Source organism: Colius striatus, chromosome 2 (assembly GCF_028858725.1).
Source record: "Colius striatus isolate bColStr4 chromosome 2, bColStr4.1.hap1, whole genome shotgun sequence".
NCBI lineage: Eukaryota > Metazoa > Chordata > Aves > Coliiformes > Coliidae > Colius > Colius striatus.
Genome location: NC_084760.1, coordinates 107,738,261 through 107,756,490, shown reverse-complemented (window position 1 = coordinate 107,756,490; position 18,230 = coordinate 107,738,261). Strand labels below are relative to the sequence as shown.

The following is an 18,230-nucleotide window of genomic DNA, read 5'->3' as shown; positions in this document are numbered from 1 at the left end:
TTACAGTCATTCACATCTAAGGCTTGCTCTCATTTCCTGGAACCTTATCTAATCTAAATTCCATATAGAAGTTTTTAGTGGTATACGAAGATGCATAAAAATTAACTACACTTCAATTCATTCAGATGAAATTAAACAGTAAATTTAATAGGAATGAAACTAGGCTTGTCAAATTATATACAAAGTAACAAAAAAAAATTCTGACCTTTTTGTACCAATTTCCTCTTAAAGGACCCATTATATAGCCTTAATTCAGAGGATAACTCTGATGTGGCTTAGTACAAACATGCTTCCAGTTGACTCGATTTTATGAAAGGAATGCAAAAGGGAATGTCTATTATTCATGTGATAGCAAAGAGCTCACATGGCTAAACCACAAACTTGGAGCTTTTCAGAGTTTAGCACTTAAAGCTTTGGAGATTATGTCTCCTACTACAAAACCAGTCCAGAAAGCATCGCAGGAACCAGCATCATAGAATCATAGAATGGTAGGAGTTGGAAGGGACCTTTAGAGATCATCTAGTCCAACCCCCTTGCAGAAGCAGGCTCACCTAGATCACCATACCTTTACTGACATGGCTCTCCCATAAACTTCCTATGAACTTTTGAGGACATCATTTAATCATTCCTAACTTTTCTCTGCAAGACTTTATATATTATACACCTATAAGCATTATAAATGTGTGCATATCAACAACATATACAGTAAGAAGTTCAATAATATATATATTTAAAGACTGGAAAAAACTTTAGTCAAAACAATTATGAATAAATCATCAATAATACTTTGTAACATAATACTAAGTGAAATGTGATAAATGGTGTGTTACAAACTCAGCTTCTACTAACAACCAACCTCAACTACTGCAATTCTACAAATAAATCCATAGAGGTGAATGGAAAAAAAACATCAGTAAATCATAAGTTACCCATAAATAAGCCTTTGGTTGAGAAAGAAGTCTTATTGTTTTGTTATCTATCTCAAGAGAATACAGATAATAGAAGTGAATAAAAAGTTAATGACAATCTCTCATCCTGAGATGCAAAAACCAGTTAGCTCCACATAGCTGTTTGTATTTATCAAGCATGTTTTATTCGGGAAAATGTCTTCCCTGTAATACAGAAGTGAAACAGGACATACTTCAACAAATAAAAACAATGTCAGCATGTGAATCAGAGGAAATAAAAAACCGCTCCAAGCTGATGTAAATTGCTTCAGAAGAAACAAAACGTTTAAATGGGCTTGGTAGTTGAGCACAGCCCAAAAACTGGAAAAATCTTTTATTATGATCTTGTGATGTGGAAAAAGGGCTAGTAAAACGTAAGCATCCTAGATAACCTGGACACTTTTTCTGCTTATTCAGCCCTATTTGTTACTCTTCATATCTGGTAGGCTGAATGTCTTAATTTCTACACCAGTTTTCTACAAGTATCAACTCATTAAGAATTGTCTCAGTCTGAATTCACTGAATAGCATCATTTCTTGTGTACAACTGGGATTCAACATTCATAAAGTGCAAGAGGACAAAAGTAATTGACTAAAGGTAAATCTGAAAGAATCAATAAAAGCCACCCTTTACACTTGTTCTTAGCCCTCGATACATACTGTCATTTACAATACAAGGTTTAGTGAATGATCTAGCAGTATTGGCCTTGGGTGATACCTGTTCCACAGAGATAACTGCGCATGTGGAGAACTTGCAGGACACGTTCTCTAATAAAAATACTGGCTCTGAAATTTGACAGTGAAAATTCATCACAGATCTTTTCACCCCAAGCATTATACCAACAAAAACCCAAATGTTTTATGGTGCTAAACCCCTTGCGTATCATTCCAGGAAACATTTCATCATAACATCGCTGACGGCCAAATACTGTAGCCAATCCTTATCCTGCTAGTGAAGAGTTGCCTCCCAGCAATGCATATTCTGTTGTCTTACATAACTTAAATTTAAACATCTCTAGACACAGGGCTCCCATTTTTCCCCAAGGAAATGCCTCACTATGTATGAGATCTGCTTGTGAAGATTATCTTCCTTTTATTCAGCTTAAACTTGCTATTAAGCTTACTACTTCCAGTTTTTACCATTCGTAATCCCTCATAGTGTCTTAAGTAACAGCCCCTTCTGCACAAGTATTATAGTTTCCAGGTGTGCCTATTCTATGTTAGCCCTCTTAGACCATCAGGCTAAGCTATTTCACTTGAACATCTTAGTTTACACTTGAATCAGCCTTCAGTACACAGTCATTTGTTACTCTTGCAAACTCTCTCCAAAACAAACACAATGTCCTAAACATTGTAAATTTTTAGACTGCTGTGAATGGCTCACTGGTTTATATATATTATATTCCCTCCTACTGCTACAGTGTCCAGATCTGAAGGCAATAATCCAGAGCCCTACAACAACTCCAACAGACCAGCAGTGTTACCCCTCCCTGATTTCTATACCTCAATTTCTAGTAGCCAGTCTATGTTTCCATAAAACACTAGTTTATGAATATTCCACATCTCTACTACCACTACTGCCACTCCCTGTGCCTGGTCCCATCTTCTCCTTCCTACAGTTATTCTCAACTTCAGCAGTATGCCTCAAACTCAGCTCCGTCTGCTCAACACTTAGATCACCCTGAAGGATTTGCAGACCATCTTGAACTGTTTACCAAGCACCAGTCTTTTTCCTCATCCCTTTCCAGAGTAATCTCATGCTACTTTTGAAGGACGCAGCGAAGATGATCAGATGTGTCTCTCCTTTGCCAAGGCAGAGGGCAACCAGCACCAAGCAAGAGCTGGGGTGGTGCACAAAGGCTCTCTCAGAGCCTCATCTGAAGCACTCACTGACGCCACAAAATTAATAAAATCTTTTCCATTACCAGCAGTAACAGGCGAAATCCAGGGCAGCAAAAAGGATCTGTGGCTTTATAATATGCTACCCGAAATATCTGCTGATGGTCATAAGACAGAAAGAATAAGCCAAAAGCACTGTATGATGTAGTCAGTTGGCAACTGAGGAAAATCACACACAAAATGAAATGTGTTGAGGACTGTAAAAGCAGGGCTCTGGGAAATTGTTGGTTCTCCATATAAGGATCCAATATTTTTTCAATTTGCCAGCATGGCATAAAGCACATAAAATATTAAAATAAAATCCTAAATAACATGAAGAAAACATTTTACAATATTTCTTAAGAATGTTAATTCTGTACACCCATGAGTCCTGATTTTACAATTTGCAGCCAGCTTCAATGAAAAAGAAGAATTTTTAAACTCTCCATATAAAAAGTCAACCACCTTTTTAATTGAGAGCTAAAAAAGTGTAACTGAAAAAAAAAACCCACTAACCTCAATGTACTCATTAGTGACAAATCCTAACTCCAGTTAAACACAACCCTAATAGGATTAAAGAGGCACGCAGGATGATGTATGCAGCTCTGGTATGTAAGAAAAGCCAAAGAAAAATCTGAATCCATCTATAGCACAGGGATAAGACAGAAAGCTCTGGAAGTAGCAGTAGCTTGGTGCCCGAGGTGCACATGCAGCCTTCCTGGTACCTCCTTTCATTCTTGGAGCTACAGATGCTACTCAAAGGCACACTCAGGCCCAGAAGCTGTGAAGTCACCCAAGCTCCCATGGGAAGGAAGGAGGTATTGGTACGCCATGCACTTCACAACACAGCATTTCACAGAGCACAGTCACTTTTTTCACATTTTCAATGGACCCTTGCTATTTACCCCTCCACACAAAGCTCCTCAAGAAGTGAGCACTTTGGTCCACCGTAGCGAGAAAAATTGCACATACAAGCAAGCAGGACCCAGGTTGAGCTTCATAGCCTCAAGGTCCTTCTGTGAGCACCAAAATCACTGAGCATGAGATTTTCTACTGATCACATGCCACTGGCTACACATCTAAGAAGGCTCAGGAGGGTAAATAGTTTTTTCCCAAGTCAGTTGTAAATTGGCTTCCTAAATTGTCTCCAGATCCTTTCCAGACAGCAGAATGGAAATAATTAGAAGTGGTTGGAAAATGGAATTTTTATCCTGCGGGGAAAGTCTGATAGTCCTGTACTTATTTTTATCCTGACACACGCCAAAGTGTAAAAGCCTTAAAATATTTAGTAGAGGAAAATACTTCAAGGTATAATTGTATATACCAAAACAGCATTCTGAACACACTTTGACCTATTTTGCTGCTAGAGAAGTTGAGCAGAATGCACCTTCAGCTCAATTACCCCAGTGCCAGCTGGGAGTGAGGGGAACGAGACCCGACAGGCACTGCCGCACATGAGTTCACCCAGGCTGGGAGGCAGGAAAGCCACGGAAGGAGGGAGCCAGCCAGGGAAGGTCTCAGTACTGCAGGATGACCTGCAGCACCCGAGAAGGGCCAGCAGACCTGCTGCCTAAGGGCTAGACAGGACCCTGGGCTGGCAGCTACTCCAGTAGCATGGAATGGCACTACGTATTACACGAAGGTCATTTTCCAGATTTGGCAGCACGCTCTCAATGCAATGCAGTGCTGGACCACTCCCCAGCCCCACCAGGCAAAGTCACATCCAAAGTCTGGCAACTTTGGAAACAATAGGCAAAGCTGCTCTCTTCTGGCAAGGGTAGCAGCCCAAGTCACAAACCCGGATGGGGAATACTGGGGAAAAGTGGTATTGCCTGGGCAAATCTAACAAGGCTGAGGTGGCTTTCCTAGTCCAGCAAATGAGGTGCAGGAGTCAACAACTCTACCCTTACAGCATCTCCCCACTTCAACACAATCAGCACAAGGATAACCCATTGCTAACATGGACACACCACCAGTCCATGTGAATGACTTAATTTTCTCCCTGAGATCCTTTCTGCTCCCTAGAAACACACAGCAGTCCTTAGCACTGTTTACACAAGCTCTCTGCACATCTCCTTCTCTTACTCTGGCTGGTGGACAGGAGGACTCTGAGAACTACAGTCCTTTGTTAATCTTGTTTGTTAAGTTACATGTTTTTGGAGGCTCGAGCGAGGAAGTTCGCCCTCAACTTATAACAAACCTTAGTTTCAGTCAGCAATGGTGCATCCTAACTTTTACTGTTTGCTGTGCAGGCAATACTTGCCCATCAACTGCATACACACTGAACTTTTCAAAGACAGTAGTCCCAGAGTTGGGAGCTGAGATATCATGAGGAAATTTGCAGAGAAGTGACCTGCAAAGTTGTACATAAACCATGAACATGAGTACAGAAGGAGTATTCGTCTTCAATACATCTTAAGAAGAGAAAGAAAATCTCTTCCCTCCTCCATGTATAGCATTACACCTTCTGCTGCCTAACCAGAGATACATTGTTGAACTGAGGTCCTAGGTGACTGTCAGGTAAAAATCATTTCCTCCATACACTCTGGAAATGACTGCTTCATGCAAGTCATCCAAGTAAGATGCTTCATATGAAAACCTTCACTGCTGTCATTCTGTTAGGGGGCTTCTCTGCAGCTGTTAATTAACATGGAAATCCTGAGTAGATGCAAATTTTGCATCATCTGATTCCTGGCTTCAACAAAACATCCTTAACTAGCAATCCTGATGAAGATGACATCTCTCTGTAATTTCTTCTAAGCCACCATTCCCTTAATGCCAATTTCCACTGTACAGCTAAATAGGTATCTCCTCCTCTTCAGGTTGTCTGGAAACCATTCACCCCAAAGCTGCAGCATGACATACAAGCACAGCTGGAGCAGACAGGGTCAGAAGCAGAAGACATGGACACCAGAAAACACGTTATGTCATGGTATCTTTTTCCAAAAGCTTTCTCTAAGCCAGAGTAAGGTAGCAGAAACGGAAAGGCGACGGAAAGGCGACGGAAAGGCGACGGAAAGGCGACGGAAAGGCGACGGAAAGGCGACGGAAAGGCGACGGAAAGGCGACGGAAAGGCGACGGAAAGGCGACGGAAAGGCGACGGAAAGGCGGAAACCCTTGGTTGTATATGGGAAGGGAGTGATTGCATCAGTTCAAAAAGTTTGACCTCTCCTAACCTTCCCACGTGGAAACACTGCCTCCAAGCAGCTTTACACCAAAGACTGCTTGAGTTTATAGGTACAGGGTTCAAAAAGGAAGGCTTGATGAAGAAGGTGAAACATAGTCCAAAATAAAATACATTTTGGTGTTTTGCACTTAGATCGCCACCAAATCAGGAACTAATTGCTTTTTTCTCTTTTAATATTTTTGCACAGGGAGGTAAGCTTTGAGAGGTTAAAAATAATCAGTTAAACTCAAAGGCAGTCAAAGAGATGCAAGATACTAAATGATGCCCTTTTCCTTCCATCAAAGACACAGATTCACGGGATATGTCTATAGGTTACAGTGCCGACAGGTTCAAACCTGTTCTGAATAGACACAAGGAATCCCTGCCCACACTCAGAGATAACTAAAAGCCTTTTGAATGCTTCATATGGCTCTGGGCCAAACTAACAAACTTTACTGAGCCACAGAAACACCACTTTTAGCTCTATGTCATTACCTTAGGCTTGGCATATGCTGGCAACACTCAAGGTGCTTCATGCTGGCTCAAAACATGGGCAGAGTTCATTCCCGGCTGCCGTCACCACAACACAGAGAAAGAACTGCTGTCATGCTCATAGCTTTATCTTTAAGCCTTGACTTCACTCTTGGGGCTACTCATACACCTTACATGCATTATCAATCTAACAAAAAACATTTCAGGCCAGTTTTTGACTCAAGTATCAATGTTTTGACATAGAAACAATTTTTTTCAGTAGAAGGTGGAGAAAAATGTTAAAACAAGAGTCTAACTAAACCAATACATTTGACTTGAGCTTTGAATTACATTGTTTTACAGGAGTTATGCTATTAAAAATTAGGAATTTACACATTTGCATAAGACAAAGTAGTGTTTTTATTCGAGTGTTTCTTTGGAAATTCTTCCTCAACCCTCCAAACAGCATGTCTGTTCAGTGGGTTGGGTAGGGGCACAGAAGAGAGGACGATGAGACTTATACTGTGTTTATAGTGGGTAGAGTCGCCAGGCTTTTATCCAGCTTTAGGACTTACAGACTTTGAAAGCCCTTGTGTCTGGTCTTTGACTCAAAAATGACATCTCTACAGACAGACAGAAGAGTATAGGGCTGTAAAACCAAAGCATATTTTCTTAACACTGCTCTAGAAATATCCTCTGCTAAACGTGTAACAGATGCATGTTCCTCATTAAAAAAGTGTTGCTATACATTATGTCTTGGCTGTAGACAGACTCTGGCACAGTCTGATACACTGTGGACATATAATTCATATGTATAGTATGTGAACTCTGTACCCTGCTTCTCAACCTGCTGAGGTCCTGTTGTAGATCCCAGGCTGTGGAAATGGGAGTGAAGGGAGAAAGCAGATAGACATGTAGGACCAGTGTGAGGCTGATCCTGTAACTGAGAAAACAACAAAGCTTTTGGGCATACTTCTCCCAACACCATCCCCAGGCACAGAGCTGTTATTCCCACGTGTGTTAAGAGCTGGAAAACAGCACCAATTCCAGCTACTTTTCTTTGAGAGGAAAAAGAAATCATCGCTTCTTGTGACTGTTTTATTCCTTGAGTCATCTCTCACCTTTTGTTGAATTTCAGCTTTTGGTTTCTTGGAAAGGTAGGTCCTAAATGATGAATTGCTTTTTTTTTTTTTGTATGATTGCTGCTTAAAACCAGCCCATGCTAAGCATAAGTTTGTAATCCACATGGAGACCCCTCAGTTTTATTCCTTGCCTGGTATTCAGGCTTCCATTTAATTACTGGTTACTTAGATTTATAGGCAGATTTGCTAAAAACAGTGACTCTCTGTGTGCAGACAATAACCTTTTGATGGGTATGGTAGTAAAACTGAAATTCCTATGTAAACAGGACCAAATTTTAAAAGTAGCTGGTGTAGCTCTCTAATGAAATTGGCAGCACTGTGTGGGTACTTTGTCTTGGAGAATGCTAAATGGTGCATAGCCAGCATTTGCTCCATAAACTGTCAAACAAGAGAACCACAACTGTTCGGTGATTTGTTTTTCTAATGTAGTTCTCTGCTATGGGAAATGTCTTTTCCATGACCAAATGTAGAAGCTGTCAGGATCCAAAAGAAACAGAGGAGAGAAAGATGATGTCTCGAAGGTATCTCCCAACAGCGAAAAGAAAAGGTGAAATAAAACATTTTTAAAGACCTTGGTTTGGTAGCATTATGAAAAAGCACAACGCTTAGGAAAGAACTACTTTAAGGATACTATCGTGAATTGTTGAGCATCAGTTATGCCACTGTATCACTCAAATATGTCTTTTTCCTTCATCAGGCAGTACTAACAATAGTAATATTGCATACCTCAACAGGAAGATTAAACCACAATACATGAATTTGTAACTTTCTTCTAAGGGCCTTCTATTACTTTACAAAATGAAGGACTTCATCACCTTAGAAAGGAAGAAAATACTAACACTCATCTTCCATTACTGAAGAAACAAACACTCTACAGTTACTCTGCACCTGAGCTACACCTCAGCAAATAAAGCAGTACATGAGCATTGATCCCAAGTTTCCTATTGTGCTCTATATTCCTTTTGTGATTTCATTATGGATTTAGGGTCCTGTCAGTACCACAGGCAACAAAAACAAAAATGTTTTGTTCAAAATAATAGAAGGCAGGTAAAAAGGTAAAATCTTTACTACTGATAAAAGGATGTTCCCGAGTCCGAGTTTTAAATCCAACTGATATGGACTGACTTTATTTTAGATAGCTGCTCTAGTAAAGTCTCTCAATAATAGAAAAAAGCAGTACAGCTCTCCTTTTTCCTACTACTGTTTGGACCAGACACGAAGAAAAAAAATAAAACCACAGATTTCATCATCTGAATTCAACCTCATCTCACTTGGTCCTTAGGAAGACCCATTGCATTTAAGTATTTGTGATGGCTATTACGGGGTTGATTCTGCAGAAGTAATTAGATACATAATATTTTCACTGGGGTTCAAGCACCCTCAATATCTACCAAAATAATCAAGGCAACCCTGAGCAGACTACAAGACTCCTCTGAGTATGTGTAGATACTCAACAGTGATGCAATTATAGCTGTTAATTAGGCCTTGCTGCTATCTATTGCAGACTTTCAAGTGGCTGATAGAACAGTTACTCTCCCCCTACCCTACAATTTTTCCCCACCTGCTATCAGCCTATGAACTGTTTGTTCATAACAAGAGCAGAGGTAGGACAGGACTATTGTGAGGAATTTGAGAGCTATTAGTAAGAATATGCCAACTACAACAAATCTGCTTTAGTTAGGGTGTGTCAAAACACATCAATAGCCCACATCATGACTGTCGAGAAGCAAAACTCACATCATTTTATGTCCATGGAGTGTCAACTCAATTGCAAATTTAAAAATAACGGTTTTATCACTTTGCCAGTCATAAGACAAATCTTAGTAATCTTAGTAATGTTTTGTCAACCTTGACCTGACTTGAGACAAGTAAGTCATAGAGGCAGAGAAAACCAGAAGCCTACATGGTCATTACGAAAAATAAAAGTCACAGCCATGATATGACATGTTAAAACCCTGTTCAATCCCTATTACCAACTGCAATCTATATTATCCTTGGGGGATATTTCTAGATTCAGCTGCCTGCTAGCAGCACCTTCTTTTACTGAACGTCCAACTCATAACTGGCGTTATATAAACAGTCAAACTGTACAGAGAGGTGAATACTGTTGATATATCATTTTACTGCTGTTAACTACTGGATTGTGATACAACTTAAAAATTGTCCCCAATGATTCCACGATTTTACAGGTATAGTATGGCAAGGGGAGGACCACAGTTGCATGGATAAACAGTTACCTTGAAATTACTGTTGTCAGGTGACACTGATTTATTTTGTCAGTGAAAATTAACCTCAAACAAGCAGCACAATATCTGTTCCACCACTGGTTTCTGGCTTTAGCATCAGTACTATCACAACTGGAATTTCTAAGCTTGCAAAGCAAGAATGTGTTGTGGTGAAATGGGCAAATCTATTCTTCCTACAGAAAGAACTAATTGCTGTCATTTTTGAGAATCAAAGTGCTGGAAAAACTCACTGGACTTCCAGGGACAGTATGCCCTCATGCTGCATGGGTACAATAGGCTAGGAATTTCCTTCTCTTTTTTACCACTTTCCTCGATGTCTCTTGATTCTATGATTCTAGATTCTATTATTTCCATTGATTCTATGATTCTATCTTGAATGTAAGAAACATTAGGATCAAATTAATAAGACTCTTTGCAACACAGCAAGAACAATTTTAGAAAGCTCACATCCAGACCAAGCCAAACCCAACACAAGCATGTCTTTGTTGATGATTTCAACGTAGTTTAGGCTGAAGTGCCTGAAACTAAGCAGTGTATTTATTACCTGAAAGCTTGAACAACTTTAAGTAAATATATTTCCCCTCAAGATCTGATAAAGGGGAATATATACAAAGTATTTTAGTTCAAATAAAACATTCCTCTTAGTTTAAAACCACAGGGAAAAAAAGAGAATTATTGTAATAGTTTCTTTTTTCAAACAAGATGCCTTGAAGTCAGTTGGTAAAGCTTGAAAGTTTATAATTACTTAATAAGCTTTGTATTCCAAACAATGGTATCTTAATAGTTCAAGTTTCTCTTACTTCTGCTGTCATACACGCAATGATCACATAAGTTAATTACAGGGAGTTAACACTGACAAATATCTCACACTAAAACTGTGATATAATTCTATTAGAAATCACAATAATTATACACTAATTATTGGTACTGGTACCATGTTAAAGCATGATCTTTATCTACAAGACAGGTTGCATCTATATGTGGCCAAGATAAAATTTTCACCAACTGGCCTAAAGGAACGTTCTGTGGCAGGAGCCCAGCTACTCCAACATCAGCTCCAGATCCAAACTCAGTCTTTCTGCAGTAGATTGGTTTCTTGAACTAGAATGAAAGGCGAATGTCCTCTTTTTATAGAGCAGCATTTAACATTTCCTTACAAAAGCTATTTTATTAATATTGTGGTGCTTCATAAAGGAAGCTAATTCCTCATATGGTTAATGTACATGAGCATGCCTCCTACCTCTGAAGAGATACAGTTTTTAAGAGCATGTTCAAGTGACTAATATCAAATAAAATGAACAATTTAAACTTTATAGCATCAACTGATGAAGACATTTTGGCATTTAAGTGTTCAAACTCTTTACGAAGTCCCTGCAGAATACATCTCTAACTCTTATACTTAGAAAAGATGCACAGAGCTTTTCGAATAACAATGATGCAATCTAAATTACTTAATTGGAATAATATGCTCTAATCCCTGACTATTCTCTCACTACAAAGTAGGAATTTCCTCTGGGCAGGCACTGCACATATGCCAAGCTGTGACTGCTTTTCCCAGCTCCAGAAAATACAGTCTTACTTCCCATTCCTGTGAGACACCAAAAGGGTCTACTAACTCCTTTGACATGTTTCCTTGCATAATGACCATGAGCCAGCAATGTGCCCTCATGGCCAAGAAGGCCAATGGCACCCTGGGGTATATTAGAAGGGTTGTGGACAGTAGGTGAGGGTGGTTCTCCTCCCCCTCTACTCTGCCCTCATGAGACAACACCTGGAATGTTGTGTCCAGTTCTGGACACCTCAGTTCAAGAAGGACAAGGAGCTGCTGGAGAGAGTTCAGTGCAGGGCCATCAAAATGATGGAGTAGAGCATCTCCCTTATGATGAAAGTCTGAGGGAGCTGGGGCTCTTTAGCTTGGAGAAGACTGAGGGGTGATCTCATTAATGTTTACAAATATGTAAAGAGTGGGTGTCAGGAGGATGGAGCCAGGCTCTTTTCAATGACATCCAATGATAAGACAAGGACCAATGGGTATAAGCTGAAACATAAGAAGTTCCAAAGAAACATAAGGAAAAAATTCTTCACTGTGAGGGTGAAGCACTGTGGAACAGGCTGCCCAGATGGGTCGTGGAGTCTCCCTTCTCTGGGGACATTCAAAACCCACATGGACAAGTTCCTGTGTGACCTACTCTAGGTTATCCTGCTCTGGGCAGAGGGATTGGACTAGATGATCTTTTGAGGTCCCTTAAGATTCTGTGATTCTCTAAGCCTAAATCTATCCTAACAGTACAACGAACAGAAACAGTAGCCACTGTGATACAAAGCTTAAAACACTAGTAAGAGCTACTGAAAAGCATGCATGTTTGCACTACCTTGTAATTTACTTTCTGAACAAAAACTGGAAGTTCATTTCTTGTCTCCAGATGTTTTTTCTTTTTTAATTAAAACACTTTAAAATAGAAATTTCTTTTTTTTGGGGGGGAAGGCACAGAAGAAAAAGATAGAGCCTATCAACACTCCAAATTTATCTCAGACCCTATAGTTTGCAAAGATTGATTTCTCTAAAACCCAATATCAATAATTTATTAATTATGGTAGAGAATTGTTTTATACTACCTTTCCTCTATAGTGCTTAAATATTGACAGTGATAAAGTTAAATTCAAATCATTTCATTTCTAAAAAGTAGTAAGGAAGAAAAATAAGCAATGACAGTTTTCCTGCTTTTATTTTTTATTAATTATTCAGATTAATTTATTTCTTTACACATGAGAAAAAGTTGCTGAGTTGAGTGAGCAACTGACTTCAGTGGAGCCCAAATTAATATCCTCAAAGAGAATATTTGTCTTCTCCTTCCTAACTGCAGATAAGTTCACTTCCAAATTGCATCCTAGAGACATTTGACTAAAACTATTTTCCTCCAGGCAAAGGGTAAACATCTATAAACATTTTATACTAACACTGCAAAGCAAAAAAAAAAAATGAGACTAAGCACTATTAACATGCCTTTTTTGTGTGTGTGTGTCTTCACCATATTTATAAGAAACAGGCAGCGATGCACACCACAAGGCTGGGATCTAATCAGACACAGTAAGGCCCTGTCTAGACAGGCCAGAAGTTATCACAATCAGTTAGCGTGGTTGAAGAACTCCATTAAGACGCATGCCAAAACGTAAGAACCACACAAGCAAAGGACACAGTACAACCAGGCAACAAGGCAGCCAATGGGTGTTCTGTCACCTTCAAAACCAAGACTAATTGGCATGTTGGTGTGTCGTGGCACTACTCCATCACCATTGCATCTGACAGATTACAGACACGTGAGCAGCGGGCAACTGCATAACCCTGCAGCTCTGACCCAGCCACAGTCATGGGATCACGCAGGGAGAAGGAGCTCACCTGTAGGCAAAGAGGAGCCAAGAGTGCTTTTTCATTATGCTATGCTCACAAGCTGACACAGTCCCAACAGCAAGGTACCAAATGCCAACAACAGAGAAGATACTGTTTACTCATCAGGTGAGCGCCTGATGAAGGTTTTATTCTCATCCCTTGGAATGATATTACTTTTGTTTGCAGAGAAGCAGTGCTTCCCTTATATCTGTGATATAAGCACGTACATTCTAGAAATAACAAAACCTATACTAAAGAAAAAAGAAAAAACAAACTAGACAAACCATGAAAGGCATGAAAAATTAAAGATGAGTGGTAAGAATTCCATCTAAAGCAAAGAAAACGTGCTTCCTTCCCTGTGATCTTTCCCATGATCTCAAAACTTTTAAGGCTTCTCAATATCATCTATTTGCTTTGCAAACTGCACATCACTGCATATTTGACTCAATGGCAAATGTCATAAAACAAAACCACATGTAACCTATTTCACAGAATGGTAGGGGTTGGAAGGGACTTTTAGAGATCATCTAGCTCAACTCCCCTGACAAAGCAGGGCCACCTACATCAGGTGGCACAGGAACACATTCAGGTGGGTTTTGAAAACCTCCTGAGAAGGAGACTCCACATCCTCCCTGGGCAGCCTGTGCCAGGGCTCCCTCAACCTCACAGTGAAATAGTTTTTCCTTACGTTTAAATGGAACTTTTTGCATTCCAGCTTCTTTCCATTACCCCTTGTCCTATCACTAGATACGAGAAAAAAGCGTTGCCCCAACCTCCTGACATCCACCATTTAGATGTTTGTAAATATTTGTTACTCTGTTACTGTCTATTTCAAAATCAATTATTTGAAAAAGAAAGAAATAGACTATTCTAAAGAGAGAAAGGAGACAGGGAGATCACATAGGAAATCACAATCTCAATGTCTATAGACAGTAGGAGGAGTTCTAAATCTAGACACTCCAGCATTTAATCACAGCCCAAAAGAAACAGAAACAAAGCCAAGAAAAGTGCTCATTTTTTAATTACTACCAACAGCAAAGACTATTTTCAGCTATGCTATCCCAAGCAATGAACTACAAGCTTCACAACAACTATTAAAGGCCTCACAAACCATTTACTGAAGAGAAGTAAGCATACACTTCTGTGGTTACACAATATGACACATATGCTTTTGGGAGGGGAGAGGAAGCTATAAACTATTCCCAATCCCCCAGGGTAAATCTTTCGTCTTTGAATCAAGAACAGGCTTCATAATAAATTCCTTTGCTATTGTATTATATAATCTCATTGGTAGCATTTGTCCAAACTTTTCCAGTGCATTACTTTGTGATGCTCCAATTTACTTTATAGAGAGGGGGAAAAGAAATCCCACAGAGAATTTGAGAGTCTACACAGAAACATATATATAATGCTCTTCCATTACCATTATTTCATTATTGTCATTGTTACATTTTCAGAAGCAATGCACTTCACTTTGGCACCATCAGAATCTCACATTTGGTTCTAAATTATATGTCAACCCTACCAATCTATAAGGGTGTTCCACTGCAGTATGAAGGATCCTCATTAATGTGCTTATGTGCTATCAAGAGCAAGATCCGAGTTGAACTTGTCACTGCAAATGTGAGCAGGGAGCTCCGTAGTGCAGTCAGTAAGTGGGGCACCCACATCACATTCTGCAGGCATCTCGTTGAAGGCAATTCAGTGAGGTCTCCAGCAGTGCTTGGTGGTAATGCCATGGAACAGCTCCAACCTGGCTAACAAATGCAGATTTTGGAAGTGCATTTGCTATTAAAAAGAAACAAACAAAAAGCAGTTCTTCAACTCATCATCAGTCCCAAGATGAGCTGCACTGTGACCCAAGGGGAAGACTGCCCAAATGCCATAAAACAATACTGTCAAGCTCTGTATGCAAACATATGGCCTACCTCTCTTCTGTAGGTAAGAAGTTATGAGAACTAATTATCATTTGCACTTGCAGCAACAGTTATTACTTTCAGAGTCAGAACACTTACAGTAGGGATCTAAAACTGAGTGCTCCCCTGACGTGACGTGAATACCTTCTGCCAACTTTTTGAGGGACTGCAATAGGGGGCTGGAAGGGGTAACCTACATTATCATCTTATACTACACTGCTGCTAAAAAGTGGAAGAGGATGGGGCAGGGAGGTGTATGTCTCTATGTCAACACTCTCCATGTTCATTCTGCCCGTGAATCCTTATGTCTCCCTGCAATTACATGTGTTGAAACATGAGCAGTTCAGTCAGTATACTGATCTTTTTTCTCAACTATGAGCACTACTTTTCAGTCTGACCTGTGACATGATCTGCCTCACACTCACAAGTGATGTGTTGGGATGGTGTCACTGGGAAGGGAAATGATAGATTTCCCATCTTCTCTTCCAGTAAAGACTTTGCTGCCTAACACTGGCAACAAGTTTCTACTTTCCAAGCAGCAACCAGGCTTCAGGACTGAGAAATACATGCAGCTTATTTCACCCAGGGGATCAGCACCCATCCCTGTCACAAGCATACGTGATAATTTATTACTATAGTGTCATGACAGCCTGTAAAACTCCTGGCTTACTGTGTGCATCAAGCACTAGAACCAGTAAGAGCTTACAAACTCTCGCACTTTTCATACCAAAGCACAACACACAGGGGTTTATCTCCAGTATTTACTGTTGCTCAAAACAACAGTTATGCAAACATTTGAGCACTTGCTTAATTTTTCTCTTACAAGCTACTCTAATTAATGGATTGATTTGCAAAGGCTCATATAGACCCAGGGAGGGAAGGCTCCCAAAGCTACACACAGAATCACTGGACAGGCTCCCCAGCGGTAGGAGGGACTGGAGAAGTCAGCTGGAAGCACCTACAGTCACACTGCAGCTCCACAAGCGGTTTTGGCAGCAATATCAAATTTTGCCAGCTTAAAAAAGCAACCCTACCTTCTCCACACCTCTTTTCCTTTCTCTTACTCCCCAGTGAACCAAATCATGGAATTGATCCAGGTTAAAATTAAACCTGTTTTTTTGCTCAGTACCTAGATCCAGTTCACCGCAGGGCAGTATAAGCATTCATGCTGGTATGAATAGAGAAAAGACACAGAGGTAGGCAGGGGCTGCTAGGGAAACATCAGGTTATCTCAGTTCAAGCCACCCAAAGTACAGTCATACCCTGACACTGTAGTTTCATCCTTGCTACATTCATCCAGTCATCACTGACAGTGGAGAGGTAAGGGTGGTCCTCCCCTTCCTCCCTGCCCTCTCACTGGGGCTCAGCAGCTCTCCCAGACCTTCCTCTAGGAAGTCAAAGATGCAATAAAAATCCTGCAAAAAAAAGCTCTGGGGATGAGTTAGAGTTTTGCTACACTGGCTCCCAGAGCTGGCTTTCCACAGGGTCACATGAACATAAGGAAAAAGGGGAAATGGGACCACAGCAGCTCATTCTAGTGCAAAGCATCCAGAGCAAGATGTATGCATTTCCCCCAGCTACAGTGAGCAAACCTCTCCAGGACCAGCCGATGCCTCCCACTAGGATCCAAATGCATGGAGAAGTATTTGCAAGACTGTTCCAATCATATCAAAAACATAAAAGCACATAATTGTAAGCTGTTAGATAAAAAAAGGTCATACAAAGTACTGGTTTCCTTTCACATTCTTTGCATATACAAACATCCCAACAGTTCCAGAGGGATTTTCCTGTATAGCTTTACTGCAAGCTGATTAAAGAAAATTACCATTAATCCCACTGTTAACTTAAAACAAGACGTTAAATTAATTTCAGTGGGAGTTCTGGATATGTAGAGAAGCCAGCACGGCACTCCTGGGTTCATACACGCAGCTTTCCTGGGGAAATTGACAAGAGCCCCACAGACATATAAAAAGGCAGCATTTACTCCATGTTGTTAAAAGTCGGTACAACAATCATCATACCATCTTCACCAGTCTTAAAATTATTTCCACGAACCTGACCTTGTCAAGCTGTCATTGTTCACTAAACTAGTTCCCATTTCACCTCTCGCTTGGAAAGCTCACATGGCACACACGCACGCACGCACGCATCCCCAAGCATCTTTAAATCAAGATCTGCGACAGCAACTCTTTTCACTTTGACCTGCGTCGCCCGCGACTGCCGAGCCCTCCGCTGCGGTGACCGCCTCCGATGGGGTGAGAGTGCCCCGGGACGCCTCACTCGATAGCCGGGCACAGCCGCACGCACGTGGCAGCCGCCAGACTACGGGGGCTTCGGGGAGCCCGGGCGGGGACGCCGACGGGCACCGACCGCAGCCGCTGGGGCGGGGGGCGCGCCCGGTGCCTGGCGCCTCAGCGGCCGGTGCCCCCCGTGGTCCCGCCCGCCGCCAGGCCGCCCCGGCTGCGCCTCCGCCGGCGGCTCGGCTCAGCCCCTCGCCCTGCTCAGCGCACAGCTCTGCGCGGAGCGCGGAACCGTGCGCTCCCGTCGCTCTTTGTTCGGCGGCGGCACCAAAGCCCGGAGCGGCCGCGCCCCGCGGAGCCGGGCTGGACGCAGCTCCCCGCCAGCGGCGAGACCGTGCAGAGCCGGGCGGCGGCCAGTGCTCGTCCCACGGCCGCAGAGACGAGCGGCGGCGAGCAGGTTCCACCATACACACACAGCCAAACAGACAGACGGACTCGCACACGGTAGCTCCTGCCGGGGGCTGGCAACCCGCCGCCCCGCTCCTTACCTGTCGGCGGGTGCGAAGCGCCGCAGCTCCGAGGACTTCGTCTCTGCAGAGCGTGCGCGCGGCTGCCGGTGAAGAAGTTTCTGCCTCTACTTCGCCTCCCGTACCGACAGCGGCACTTCCCCCGCCCGCCTCCTCCGTCCCTCCCTCCTTCCCTCCCGTCAGGGGCGGCGGCGGCGGCAGTGGCCCGGAGCGTGGCCTGACCCCGCCCCGCGTCGTCTCAAGGCTGCGGCCGGGCAGGGCTGGGACGAGCATCGGGACCGAGCAGCAGAGGCAGAAAGCATAGCCTGG

At 41.9% G+C, this 18,230-nt stretch overlaps 1 protein-coding gene across 1 annotated transcript in view; it reads right to left on the bottom strand.

Annotated features, from left to right (window-relative positions):
* The window catches only part of TIAM2 (TIAM Rac1 associated GEF 2), a 174,300-nt gene extending 156,272 nt beyond the window's left edge, over window positions 1-18,028 (bottom strand). Inside the window, exon 1 of the mRNA XM_061989021.1 lies at window positions 17,943-18,028. The gene's annotated coding sequence lies outside the window, so the exon portion shown is untranslated. The remainder of the gene's footprint in view (window positions 1-17,942) is intronic.
* Between the last annotated feature and the right edge of the window lie 202 nt (window positions 18,029-18,230).